Here is a 12,745-nt window from a genome sequence, read left to right on the forward strand (position 1 = left end):
CCCACTCTGTGTCCTAGACTCCCAATGCCCCGCCTGCTCCCTCGGCTGAACCTTTCGCCCATCGCCCCCTCCCTCGTCCTGGGCCAGGCACCCGCATCCCGGGGCTGCACTCCCATGGACCTGACTGAGAGCCCCTGGCCTTGGCTGAGCTCCCCAGGAGTGCCTAGGGGACCCCAGAGTCTTTTCAGGCCCAACCCTGGCCTCCCATCTGCATCTAAACCTGAGGCCTCTGGAGACCTCCTTCTTTAAGCTGCTGCCCCAGGGACTTCTCGCTGGAGGGTGAGGGGGAACAGTCTGGAGGTCAGAGGGTCACCCCCTTAAAAGGCTCTGCTGAAGGATAAGGGAGGAGGGCATGCAGTCCCAGCCCCCAGGCTGAAGATGCCACCTCCAGAGACCACACCCCCCACCAGGGATCTGGAGACTGCCCTCTCCCCAGACCAAGGACAAGGACTTGATTCCCAGGATACCTCCTGCAGGCTCCTGGATACCTCAGCTCTGGCAGGGGGGGTAGGGGGGAGCAGGGGGAGGGCGAGAGGGGTGTGGATGCTATTAATGCTTGTCTTGTCATGTCTCTTCCACTGGACAGCTCACCACCCGTTCAGGAGGGCTGGGGCTCTGTCTAGGTGTGATGTGCCCCCCACCCCCGGCCCAGCCAAGTCTGGCACAGAGAAGTTTCTCAGTCTGCTGGGGGAATACATACCAATTTCTCACCCCCAGAGCTCAGCCTGTCTTTCCCAATGAATCTCACATCCTGGTGGGGAGTGTGTGACCATTCCACCCATACATCCTGCCCTCCTCCATCCACCCCGGCATCCCCCGGACACCCAGAGGATCCCTGCCTCTGCCCTGAAATCCTCTCCTTTCCTCACGGACTGTGGGCCACCTCACCACATCCCCCCACTGGATTGGGATTATCGGTTTGTCTGTTCTCATTGGGACAAGAAGTGGGTCCTACTAATAATCTTCATGCCTCTGGAGCCTCGTACAGTGCCCCCCCACCACCACCACCCATCATTGGATGTCCATTAAGCCATCAGTGGCTTAAACACGAATCGCATAAACTTCTTGGAGTTTCTTACAAAAAGTTGAAAAAATAAGGCTTCTGGGGAGTAGCACTTGAAGTCAGGGTTTCATAGGGAAGGAGCACTGCTAACCAGGTCCCAGCTCCTGGGAATGAGCCGTCTGCTAATAATAATAGCCACAACAAATGTTTTCCGTGCCAAGCACTAAACACTTTTTTTTTTTTTTAATGTTTATTTATTTTTGAAGGAGAGAGACAGAACGTGAGCGGGGGAGGGGCAGAGAGAGAGGGAGACACAATCCAAAGCAGGCCCCAGGCTCTGGGCTGTCAGCATAGAGCCTGACGCAGGGCAGGGCTCGAACTCACAAGCTGTGAGATCTTGACCCGAGCCGAAATCGCACGCCCAAGCGACTGAGCCACCCAGGCGCCCCAAGCACTAAACACTTTTAAGGACTTCTCATAACAACCTAGAAAGTAGTTAGCAGCCCCACTTTACAGATGAAGAAACTGAGACTGGCGGCGGTGAAGTCCCTAGCACCTAGCTGGCAGGTGGTGGAGCCAGAGGGGAACCCAGGGCTGTGGAGCTCGGTGCACAGCCACTTCCAGCCTCGACTCGGCAGAGATACCGAGGGGACTGATGGACATGCACACACAAAGTGCTGAGACCCAGGAGACACCCGAGTCTTCTTAAAAATCCAGCCCCATTCCCAGCCCAGCCTGGCAGGAACACAACCTTGACGGAGCTGGCCAGAGAGGTCTCTGCTCGAGTGGAGAACTCCCAGGCCTCTTCGGAAAACCACATTCTACAATCTAATCAGCATTTTCCACCTCCGGAGTATGTCAGAGCTATTTAAAGCCTTCCGTCCTGGGCAGAGAAGGGTCAGTTGGCTTCATCCTCAGGGAAACTGAGGAGCCAAGAAGGGTCTTATCGCTAGTCATTGAAAAGATATTTCTGGAATGCCTACTGTGTGCTGGTCAGGGCTTCAGCAACGGGCAGTGTCCCCAAAGGCAGACCAGCAGGGGAGGAGACCCTAGTCCCCGGGGAGTGGGGAGTTAGGTGAAGGCGACAGGCCGCTGAGGCGAGCACTGTTCCAGGCAGAGGAAACGGCACGGCCAAGGCTAACAAGCAAGAAAGAACCGGGAGAGTGGGAAGGAGAGAAATTCGGCGTGGCTGGAGCTCGGAGAGAAAGAGGAAGTGCCCGATAAAGCTGGGTTGACCCTGCGGGCCCTGTAGGACATTGGGAGGATTTGTGATTTTATCCTAAACACAGCGGGGATCCTGGAAGGTCTGACAAGTTCAGATTTACATTTTTAAAGGTTTGCTGGGGCTGTTGTGTAGACAATGGGGGTGGGGCGGGCGATGGGGCAAGCTGGATGACTGAGACCCATTGAGCTACTACTGCTGATTTGCAGGTGACAGCTGGTGGTGGCCTGAGATTAGGGGATGGCAGAGCAGGGTCCCAAACCGTGTTCTTGACAGGCAGGCGACCTCAGGCAGGTCACCTGGCAATGAATAACTTTTAGTGAGTATCTGAGGTGTACTCGGTGCCTGAGGCTGGTGGGGAGGACAAAGAGAAAGATGAGCCATCTGCTCTTGCCTCTCCAGAAGTATCCATCGAGGGGCATCAGGACACTTGATCTCGGCTCACGTCAGTCATTATCTTATGGTTCTTGAGATTGAGCCCCACGTGGGGCTCCGTGCTGTCAGCACAGAGCCTGCTTGGGATTCTCTCTCTCCTCTCTCTGCCCCTCCCCTGCTTGCACTTGCTCTCTCTCTCTCTCTCTCTTTAAAAAAGGGAAAAAAAAAGTATCCAACCGGTAGACAAGTGGACAGACACACAAGTAGCCAGCCTGTCCCCACGAACGGAGCAGAGCCAAAGGAAAACTCCTTCACTGAAGTATTAGCAAAGCTCTTGGGGATTATAGAAAACCAAGGGATTCATTCCAACAGGGAGGATGTGAGGAGTCTTCTGCAAGAGGCAGCATTGTCTTGGGCAAGTAGAGTTCAATAGACTGAACTCTAGTGACTGCCTCTGTGAGATGGGGCCGTTGTGCCTGTCCAGCCTCCCTAGAGATGGCTCTGGCATTGGGAGGACTCAAACACTCCTTGTATTTTCTTGCAGTAAGATTTTACCATTGCCAGGGCACCTGGGTGGCTCAGTGAGTTGAGCATCTGACTCTTGATTTCGACTCAGATCACGAGCTCACGGTTTGTGAGATCGAGCCCCGTGTCTGCTTGGGATTCTCTCTCTCCTCCTGCCCCTCCCTGGCTCGCGTGTGCACACATATTCTCTCTCTCAATATAAGTAAACTTAAAAAAAAAAAAAAAAAAAGAACATTTTATCTTTCCCTTCTAACACACACACACACACACACACACACACACACACACACACAGATACATATTTGGGCTTATGCATGCATTCAACTGTTCCTAACCTCTGCTCTGCCTTCTCCCTTATTAAGATGAGCACTCAGGAAAGAGGTGACAGAGTTGTCCACACTGCCAATTAGGCATGCCCCATCCCCCAGGACTATCATTTTACCTAACACTGTGCCCAGCACAAAGGACATGCTCAGTAAATGTCTGTTGAATGAATGACGGAATGAATGCGTTATTGGAGTAATAATTAAATGAATAGGCGGACAGACAGACAGATGGATAAGAAAACAGCTGTTGGGACACTTGGCTGAGAGATGAAATGAGTAGATTGCCTGAGAGTATGAATGTAGCCAACCAGCTGAGGTTCTAGATGCAGAGCAGGAGACGTTGCCGTGGGTGGGCTCGCTGAAGTAGGGCTAGAAAAGGATTCATGCTGCAGTCTGGACTCCACGCTTCAGAAGCAGGCCCAGGACACGGAGCGTGGCAGACACGTGCCTACGGGAGCAGCTCTGGCGACGGGGCAGTCGGGCCGCACCTCTGTGCACGATGTTTCCAACCTTGGAGTCCTGTCCCCAAATACTGCGATCCACCCTGGTTTCCGGGTGGCCCCAGGATGGAGGAAGGAGCCCTGCCACTGCTCAGCGTCCCTCCCCAGGCCAGGCCACCGTCCCCACCCAGAGGGGATCCTAAGAACCCCCGCACCTTGCATAGCATGTTTCAGTTTATAAAAGATGATGTTCCTGGCTGGCTCAGTCGGTAGACCACGCGACTCTTGATCTCAGGGTCGTGAGTTCAAGTCCCACGTTGGGCATGGAGCTTACTTTAAAAAAAAGGGGGGGGGGCACCTGCGTGGCTCAGTCAGTTGAGCGTCCGACTTCGGCTCAGGTCATGATCTCGCAGTTTGTGAGTTCGAGCCCCCCATCGGGCTCTGTGCTGACAGCTCAGAGCCTGGAGCCTGCTTCAGATTCTGTGTCCCCCTCTCTCTCCGCCCCACCCCTGCTTGTGCTCTATCTCTTTCAAAAATGAATACATTTTTTTTTTTAATTAAAAAAAAAAAGACTTCCTCTCCAGGAGATGACAGGGCAGGGAAGCTTTCCAAATGAAAGCCACCTCCACCCACCTGGGGTGCTTTATCCCATCACTCTGTGCTCTTGTCTCCATCACACATATCCTTTTCCTTCACCTGTTGTCTTATTTATCCACTAAAATGTGAGCCCTATCCAGGCAGGGATATATATGTATACATACATATAGGTAGATATGTATTTTTTTAAAGTTTATTTATCTTGAGAGAGAGAGAGAGAGAGAGAGACAGAGAGACAGAGAGAGAATCCCAAGCAGGCTCAGCGCTGTCAGTGTGGAGCCCGACCTGGGCCTTGAATGGTGAGATCATGATCTGCACCGAAATCTAGAGTCGGATGCTTAACCAAAATGATTGAGCCACCCAGGTGCCCCAACAGCCACCATATATTAAGCACTGGTGCTGGGCTAGGCACTTTTCATGATCGCTACAGCTTTGTGAAAACTGCCATCACTTGGCCCCATTTTACAAACCAGGAAACTGAGGCCCAGAGAGGGGAAGCTACTCCCCCCAGGTACAGAGTTACTGAGTGACAGAGCCAGGTCTTTGACCCAAGTCTGTCTAACTGCAAAGCCCACCTTGTTAACCATGCCAACGTGATACCTGATACTGTTACCCCAGTATGCCGTGGGGATGAAGCCACTGGAAGTTAAGAGTTTGGACCGAGTCCTATTGCCTGATTCCGTTTAAAAAAATTTTAACGTTTATTTTTGAAAGAGAGACAGACAGACAGGGAGCAAGGGAGGGGCAAAGAGAGAGGGAGACAGAATCTGAAGCAGGCTCCAGGCTCTGAGCTGTCAGCACAGAGCCCAACTAGGGGTCCGAACGCACGAACCATGAGATCATGACCTGAGCTGAAGTCCGATGCCCAACTGACTGAGCCACCCAGGCGCCCCGACAGCGTACATTTTAAATGGGCAATTGCATGGTGTGTGAGTTACACCTCAGTAAAGCTGCAGAGGAGAGAGGGGTGGGGGAAGGGCAAAATGGGTGAAGGGACGTGGGAGGTACGGGCTTCCAGTTATGAATGAGGAAGTCACGGGAATAAAAGGCACAACATAGGGAATATAGTTGATGATACTGTGATAGTGCTGTTGTATGGTGACAGATGGTAACTGCACTTGTGGGGCAAAGAGTAACTGTAGAAACATTGAATCACTATGTTGTACACCTGAAACTAATGTCACAGTGTGTAACTACACTCGAATAAAAAAAAAAAATCTTTGTTTTGAGCAAAAAGAGTTGCAGGGAGCGCCTGGCTGGCTCAGTGGGCAGAACATGCAACTCTTCGTCTTGGGGTCATGAGTTCAAGCCCCACGTTGGGGCTTAAAAAAATAAAATAAAGGGGCTCCTGGGTGACTCAGTCGGTTAAGCGTATGACTCTTGATTTCAGCTAAGGTCATGATCTCAGGGTTCATGAGTTAGAGGCCCGCGTCAGGATCTGGGCTGACAGTGTGGAGCTTGCCTGGGATTCTCTCGGTGTTGATGTGAGCATTAAATGAGATAGTAATACGTGTCATTATCCCCATTTCATCGAAGAGGAAACTTAGGCCCAGAGAAGGGAAGTGACTTGGCCTGGATGTAGAGCTGGTGGGTGACAGGTGGGGGCTCTCCTGGGCCCCTTGACACTGCTTATTTTAGCCTTTCTGTAGCCTGGATCTGTGCTCCCACCCATCCCCATCACTGCCACCACCCCCTTCCGTCCTCCACTTTCTCTGGGGCTCTGAGTCTCCCCACTGTCCGAGCCCAGAGCGCACCGAGGTAGCGAGGTCCCCCTGGAGCACGGGACGCCCTCTCCCCAGCCCCCACCCTGCTCCCCTCCTGGGGCCATGATGCTGTCTTGCTTTTGCTTGTAATAAAGAAAATATCTCAGCTACCCTTCCACAGTTGCTTGGCAACCCCAAAGGGGGGTGGGGGGAGCCAAGGGGAGGAGGGAAGGGAGAGGACTCTGGAGCCAATCTGGAGACAAAGAGTAGGATTTCGGTGACATGGAGCCTGTTCTTAGTGCTAACCTGGCCTGGCCGGGAGGCGGGCAGGGGTGGGGGCTTCCTCCCACCCCAGCGGCTCACACCAATAAATATGCATTAGGGAAGTGGGCAGAGTTTTTCCCACAGACCTGAAAGGCCACAGCTGACCTTTCTACCCTCTTTATGTACCAACGTGACAGTCAGAGAGAGCAAAGAGCAGGACCCCCTGAGACGCCTCCCCCGTGGCCTTCTGACTTGGGGAAACTTTTCACCCTCCTCCTTCCCCTGGCCCCAGACCAGGTCACAGCCTGGCCTGGGCCCCTGTCCCGGGGGTTTCAGGTGGGAGTCTGGAGCTCCCAGCCTCAGGGTCGGCCTCAGGCCTTGTGGGCCTTGGTGGCACGGAGCCAGGCCTGAGGCTCTGGCTCAGCCTGTAAAGGCGCTTCCTGCCTCCTGGGCCAGTCTGCCTGTAGCTCCCCATATTGTGCCCCTCCCGCCCCACCTCTGCCTGAGGCCTCCTCCATTAGGAGGCCGTTCTTGTTCTTCGACCAGTCCCTTCCAGAGTACTCTGTTCCTCTTCTCCTTTGGGGTGGGCCCCCTCTTCCCCAACCCCCCTACTTCTGCAGTGCCCTCCTTCAAAAACTAGGAAGCCCTCGAAGCTGCCGTTTCCCTGAAGTGAAGATGGCATTTGGGGGGTGCAAAGGAAGGAGGGTGGGGGTGGTGATCTCTCTCCCTGGTGCCCTGGCTTGCTGGCCGCTGGCCGGGGGGTGGAGAAAGTCTGCTCTGAATGGAGTCAGTGTAGAGACAGGAAAAGCAAACACCTCAGCCTGGGCCCTGCTGGCCTCTTTGGGGTGGGGTAGGATGGGGCAGGGGCCCAGGTTCATCTCAGCCTCTCCCGATCAGCCCTCTCCTGCTCCTGAGAGCCCATGGCTTCCTGGACCCCTGGCCCACAGCATCCAGAAAGGAAGTGGGTTTAGGGTCTGTGGACAAGCCCCCCAAGAGACACCTTCATCAGAATCTTTCCCTGCGCCACTGCCCAACCCCCAGCCAGTGTCCTTACTGCCCGGCAGATGCCAGGAAAATCTGTGCCTGGGAAGGGCAGTCTGGCACCTGAAGTCCTGCTTGACCAGCCCTTCTCAGCAGCAGGAATTGGGTGGGAAGTCACTTTGTGCCAGAGACGGCCCCAGCAGTGCCATCTGCCTCCCGGGCCGAGGGGACCCCAAGATGCTCTGCCCAGGTGAGTTCTCCTCTGGCCCCATGACCAGAAAGTGAGGGAGGGGGAGGCTAGGACCATCCCCCACCCCCCAAGAATCTGTGACATTTTCCTCGCCCTCTGTGGTGCATCTCACCACCCTCTGTGGTGCGTGCGTCTCTGGCACTTGGGTGAGGGGAGCTGAAGGGAAGGATGGTTGTAGAGGCTGGAGGTGAAGTCTGAGGATGGAGAGACAGGAGGGGCTAGAGTCTGGGGAGCAGGACTCCTGGGCTCCAAGCCAATCTTTCGATTAGACTTGTGGAATCACAGAGGCTCCTGTGATGGTCTCCTTTGATCACTTCGATTCTAAAAGACTCTGGAATGAGCTCAGAGAGGGGCAGCAACTCATCCTGGGTGACACAGCCAAGTTGGCAGAGCTGGGACTCAAACCCACCAGGCTCCCTTAGCACCCCGAGGGCAGTACTGGTGGTACCCTGGGCACCACGCTTGGCCACCTCTCCTTCACTTTCCGAGTACGGCTTGGTCCCTCTGGATTTCAGGGGTGGAGAGGAGCAGACTCTGAACAGCACCTCCCAGGGCTTCCTTCCCTTTCCTGTCCTCTCCCAGGCCAGGCACCATGCCCAGGACTGGGCCACCCCTGTCACAATCTCCTCTGATTGCCCCTGGAATGCCACGGTTGGTCTTTGCCTTAGAGATCCCGAGAACAGGTCCCCTTTGCTCGCAGTGTCTAACCATAGTCCCTCATGCTGTAATCAAAATCCAACCACTTCCTGGAAAGCAAGGTCAACAGCTGACCGACTGCCACAGGGTCCTAGCAGTGCCCTCCTTGAGGTGCCCTGGCTATGGGACTTGGCTGCAAGGATCTTACTGAATAGAAACAGGCAGCCCTCACTGAGTCAGGCACTGTTCTAAGGACTTCTGTGTACCTCACTGAATGGTCACCACACTCCTACAAGGTGAGTTCACTTTTACAGGTTGGAAACCCGAGGCACAGAATGTTGAAGTAACTCGTCCATGGACACACTACCAGGAAAAATCAGAGTGGGGATTGGAACCCATAACCTGGCTCCAGAGCCAGGGGCCCTTAAATGTTCTATCCTGCTTCTTATTCTTAGGAGGTCTCCATCAGAGGTCATTTCGTCCAATCCCCTGCATCTGGGTGTCTGCCCAGGCCAACCTCTATTCACAGACAAGAATCAATCTCGTTTTTAAAAGCACCTGCTCCAAGGGTGGAATCCCCCCTGGGGGTAATCAGACATTTATTTATTCATAGCCTTCTGGCCTGGGAGGAGAGGCCCTCCCACCCAGAACTCCCCAGGGTCCAGCTGCCTCATTGCCACTCTCCTTCCCACTGCGGTGTAATCAGAAGTGAGCCGGTCCTGCCTGGTGTCTCAGCTCCACAGACTCAAAGCTGTGTGGCCCTGGACAAGTGGCTCAGCCTCTCTGAGCATCAGCTATCAGCTGTAAACAGGAGTTAATGATGCACCTGTTTTATGAGGTTGCTGAGTATTAAGCGATCAAAGGTGATAAAAAGACCGTTTCCAGGGGTCATTTCTATCCTCTGTCATTGACAGTTTCAGTTTCTCCAGTTTCTGGAACCCCAGAAAACACAAGAGAAGCAGGAGGCAGCCTTCTCTCCTGGATGTGAAACCAGCTCTTGGTGTTGCTTCTGCACCTGCCACTTGCCATCGATAATTGTCCTTCTCTTCCTTTGGGAGAGCAGGAGAGAGAGGATGTCACTGAGTGGTCTCTGTCATTTAAAAAAAAAAAAATGAAATCCAGAAAGGGGTTAGTGATCACCATGCCTGGCACCTGCTGTGAAATGCCCAGAATAAAGTGGTGAATACTTCTCACTATCACCACCATCATCATGGAAATCCGTCTGTTCGTAAGATAAGAGCCTCATACTTTGGGCCTTATAGTTTAGCCTCCTCATTACAGATGGGGAAACTGAGGCCCCGAATGGGGAAGGACTTGCTCAGGGTCACCTGCAAATTGGTGGCAGAGCAGGAAGGAGCTCCAGGCGCCCCCCCATCCACAGTGGAATCCCCATCCCTTCTCCTTTGCTCCCTCCCCAGCTCAGGCCCTCCTCTGGGGAGCCCCCTGGGTCCAGCACCCTGGCACCCAGTCTGGTCCAGGCAGAGCCCAGGAGAGAAGTAGCAGTGCTTGGAGGAGTAGGCGCAGAAGCCGTCGCGTTCTCAGCCCTGGCTCTTTGTCTGCTGCTTTGTGATGGTAAGTGCTCCCCCTAAATCAGTTCTGTGACACTGTTATTGTTGCCCAGGGCGCAAGAGTCTAAACTTTTCCCCTGAGGTCAAGAATGTGGCCGGTCCCCAAGCCGCCAGGAGCAGGGGCCTGGGTGGCTGGGGGTGGGGCTGGGGCCTCACCCCGAGCTGGGGCGAGATGTGGAGGGGAGGGGGTCAGCGGGAACAAAACGCTTTGAAATGCCTCCTCTCCATCACTGCCAACATTGTCCGCTGCCCGCGGGGGGCCTGGCACCGCCTCGCCGGGGCTCCGGCCCCCAGCCCTGGCCAGGCCCGGCCCGGCATCTGAAAATGGACAGAAGGTTATTGTCCCTCTTCGCGGTCCTTTGTCTGCCCCAGTTCCAGATGTCTAGGCTGGGACCAGGGAGCTGACCCATGGTGGGCAGGGGGGGAGAGGACAAAGGGGGACAGCACGGGTCACTGCATCCTGAGGGGTCGTTCCCAGACCCTGAGATCCCACCCAGCCATGGCCCAGTCACCTTCTGGGCTGTCTCAGCCCTGGGATTGTCCCTGTTCCCTTGTCCCTTCTCCCCCTCCCACCAGACCAGGTTCGGGCCACAGGAAGGAAGGCCACAGGGGTGCAGGAGTTAAGTGCAGGAGGCCTTGGGATCCCCACAGCTTTACCCCAGTAATTGTGATCTTGGGCAAGTTGTATCTCCCTTGCAGCCTGCTGTCCCCATGGAGGTTCCACAGACCAGGGTCCAGAGCCTTATGTGCCAGCTCCATACTGGGTGTGGGGGTGCACAGTGCTAGGTGGGCCACTCAGATCCTTCCAGATTATGGTTAGCAGTCACAACAGTAAGGGGTGATACTTCCCACCCCTCTCTGGGTTGGGTGCTGGGCTAACCACCTCACCTGCATTATCACCATCCTTTGACAACAAAATCAAAGACACAGAATATTGTTCTCACGTCCATTTTCCAGTTTTGGACCGTGACACTGAGATGTAAAGTCACTTGCCCAAAGCCAGGATGCCAAGAATAGCAAAGCCGGGATTCTAGCCCAGGCTGACCCGCAGCCACCCAGAGGAATGATCTACTAATAAATACTTGGAAGGTATTGAGCACAGAGCCTGGCATGGCTCCGGGAGCTGGTGGTGACTCCGCCCGTCAGTGATCCCATTTCACAGATGGTGCTACCGATACCCAGATACCTTTCCTGGTGGGGTCGGGGGGAGTGTGGCGGGCAAGGAGCTCAGGGAGAAACTTAAATAGCAACAGCAACAGCCATTCCAGAACCGCCAGGACCGGCCGGATAGCGGCAGGCAGACCAGTTTCAAACGCCAATTCTGCTTGGGCTCGGGCAAGCAACTTACACTGGCCATGCCTCAGTTTCCTCATCTGTAAAATGAAAACATTCCCGACGTCACAGGGATGTGGTGAAAATTAAACTAGATAATACGTTGAAAGTACTTAGCACAATGCCTGGCACACAGCAGTGAATGATAGCTATTATTATTCTTATTGCTATTGTTATTGTTCTGAACAAATTTGTCCCTTTGAAACTTCCTCTCACCTGGGGTCACCTGAGGACAAGGCTCCGATGAGAGGAGGGGATGTCAGGTTAGCAGCTGTTGAGGGGGTGGGCATAGCAAGGCTTGGTCTTCTTGGGGGGTCTCTGGAAGTCTTGCAACAGGCTACTCCCGCGGGGTGGGGGGCTGGGGTGGTGGATGTAGGAAGGAGCTGGCTGGGCCCAGAGGAGTTAACAGCTCCCAGGCCCTGGCCCAGTGGGGCTGCCACGCTGCAGCCCCAGCCACAGCAACAATTTTCGCAGAGCTGCTTCCTGATGGGCAAAACAGCTGGCTACCCGGGGAAAACAGCTGGCCTAGCCCCAGCTTCCTGAGGACAGAGGCAGAGCCTCAGAGGAGGACAGCTCCACATCTGGGGTCCTGGGAGATGAGGGCATGGCCAAGAGGGAGAGGGTGGTCCTCTGGAGTGGGTGTGGGCGTTGGGTGGGACCCCTGGAGATGAGAGGGTGTGGGCGGATTCTTGGAGCAGAGGCCAAGGTATGCTAGGTCTAAGCAGAATGGGCAGAGTGACTCCAGCTGGGCAAGGGGTCTCAGTCTCCCCTCAAAGAGGAAAGATGAGGGGCAGGGGAGCCGATGGGGGTCGAGCCTGCACTCAGCCCTGGGTCCTCTTGGAACCGGGCTCGGAACTGAGCTAGGAAGGAGCACAGGCGGGTCTCCTGGACTCCTGTCTACCGAGCTGCACCCAGGACCAGAAGCAGGGCATGGGCCCCTCCTCTGGCCAGGATGCTGGGCTCCTTTGGCCACAAAGCAGGACAGGGGCCCAGAGAGCCCCCAACCCAGGAGACGTGAAGCTGGCAGCTGGTAAGAGCTCCATCCAAGCAACCTCTCTGCCCTGGGCCCCTGTTCCTAGCTTGCTTGGCTGCCAGGCTGTGAGGACCCCCAACCTTGAGGCTCTGTCTGGGCCCCGGGGTTCCCCCAGGCTGCCCCCCCCCATTGGCAGGGAAGAAACACCTGAGACCTCACATGAGGTTGGGCAGGGTAGGCGGAGGGTTAACACGGGTGTAACCAGAGTCCACTGGACCGGAGCCACCTGCCTGGGCTTCTGACCCCCAAGTCCACAGGCCAGACACCCCTAGTTTCTTTCTGACCAAGGGGGCTTCTCTAGCCCACCTTCCTAACCTGCAGGAAGAGGGGGTCGGCCCCTACCTTGGGTGTGCCAGCCTCAGCGCCCCTCTCCCTGATGAAGGCCATCCTGCAAAGCCTTTGCCAGCAGACAGGCCTTGGAGCAGAGGCTCCCAGCGGGGAAGAAGGCGCAGGGGAGGGGGACAATTCTTCCGGGGTCTCTAGCTCCCAA

General features: G+C 55.1%; 1 non-coding gene across 1 annotated transcript; it reads left to right on the forward strand.

The window, feature by feature from the left end:
• The first annotated feature begins 9,193 nt into the window (after positions 1-9,193).
• Positions 9,194-9,410, forward strand: LOC122205757. Its single transcript, XR_006196248.1, has one exon. It is a non-coding gene; the product is annotated as a small nucleolar RNA U3 (small nucleolar RNA).
• Positions 9,411-12,745: the final 3,335 nt, after the last annotated feature.

The sequence above is a fragment of the Panthera leo genome, chromosome D4 (genome assembly GCF_018350215.1).
Source record: "Panthera leo isolate Ple1 chromosome D4, P.leo_Ple1_pat1.1, whole genome shotgun sequence".
Classification (NCBI taxonomy): Eukaryota; Metazoa; Chordata; class Mammalia; order Carnivora; family Felidae; genus Panthera; species Panthera leo.